Source organism: Eurytemora carolleeae, unplaced genomic scaffold (assembly GCF_000591075.1).
Source record: "Eurytemora carolleeae unplaced genomic scaffold, Eaff_2.0 scaffold979, whole genome shotgun sequence".
In the NCBI taxonomy this organism is placed as follows: domain Eukaryota; kingdom Metazoa; phylum Arthropoda; class Copepoda; order Calanoida; family Temoridae; genus Eurytemora; species Eurytemora carolleeae.
The window spans coordinates 182,066-183,638 of NW_019396877.1; the positions used below are offsets into that span (position 1 = coordinate 182,066).

Consider the following 1,573-nt stretch of genomic DNA (forward strand, 5'->3'; position numbering starts at 1 on the left):
CACCGTAAATACTACTAAAACAGCCCTTTTCAAAATCATTCTTAAAGGGAATGTTCCCAATTTACCAGGATTAATTAATCTAAGCTTTTGTTTAAATTCCTTTAAATCTTCAAGCATGGTTTACAAATTAAATACATAAATTATCAAAAATGCAATTCCTTGAACAAGAAGAATCAAAAACTTAAACAGCCTCTTTAAGTTGTAAAGCCTCTTATGACCATCCCCCTCCTCCCCTCCCCCCTCCCTCCTGGCCTAGAATTTAAGATCCCCGGAGAAAAAAAACAAGATATTCTGCTTATAAACCCATTCTATACCCATACTCTAGAGGCAGAAATGACACTTTCCTGCTTACTTCAAAACAAACAGCTGACATATTTATAATTTCCATTAACATCGAGATTTTAAAACTGACAACTGCAATGCTGAGGTAATAATACCGATATTATTTTGCTGATAAAACATTTCCGAATTATTTGGATATTTTCATTTAATCACAACCTAGATATGTTTATACGTATGAACAAAAATATTAAAGGGAGTTGAATAAAATTCTGAACCTAAAGGGAGTGACTGGCAAGACAGGGTTGTTGAGGGGAAAGCATTCATAGTATTGTAAACCGGTCTCACTCACTTATGAACATAAAGCACTTGTTGTAAGCTTTGGTTTTCATGAAGTAATTGGCAATGTTTTCATCGATTTTTCCTTGAGAGCTTGAGACTTGAGACTCACAGTGTATTCCAGATTTCTGGAATGTCGTCTGTGTAATGTAAATCCACGGAAAACTCTGAAATGAATAGGTGCGAAAAGAATAGGAAGTTAAAAACATAAAGGGTGGAATACAGGGTGGGTAAGAAGGTTACGTAAGAAGAAAAAAACGTGAACAAAGTGGTGAAAAAAGAGGATAAAATTATGAAATAAATTATAAGACCAATACAAAGATTGGTATGGTATGTAATAAAAAAGGAAGGATATAAGAGAAACCTATTAATATTCAATACACAATATTTAAACCCCTGTATATATATAAACTATGAATTTGCATAATGTACTGGGGGGGGAGTGCGCGTTGGATGGGTTGGAGTGCACGGTTGTGGATGGTATAGAGTGAGTAGAAAGTTGGGTTGGAATGTGGCTGAGTGGCCCTGAGAAGGAGATATAACTTATTTTATCTGGAATTTATCTCTATTTTCTCATCTTTGTTTCTTATGTCTTATATTTATAATTTTTCTCTCTACTATTTCCTAATACTTTTCTCACTTAGTATCTTTTTACGTATAGTGTCACATGGTACAGTGAGACTAATAAAACTATAGAGTAGGGAGACGAAATTACGGCAATCTCTTGTGTATGTAATGCTTTAAATACACAAGAGAAAATCAATGTTTGCAGAAAAAAAGGTCTCCACAGTGCACACTGCACAGTTACTGTATGTCATGTTTATTTAGAACTACAACTTGAGTCTAAAAGTCGTCTTCCGCTTCCACAGTTTTATGGGTCCTATTGTATGAAATTAAAACAGATTGTATTTTGTTTGGATGACATATCTCTTTAATTTAAGATGATTAGTAGATA

At 33.9% G+C, this 1,573-nt stretch overlaps 1 protein-coding gene across 1 annotated transcript in view; it reads right to left on the bottom strand.

Annotated features, from left to right (window-relative positions):
- The window catches only part of LOC111709636 (serine/arginine repetitive matrix protein 1), a 14,614-nt gene that overhangs the window by 12,245 nt on the left and 796 nt on the right, over positions 1-1,573 (bottom strand). The window lies entirely within an intron of this gene.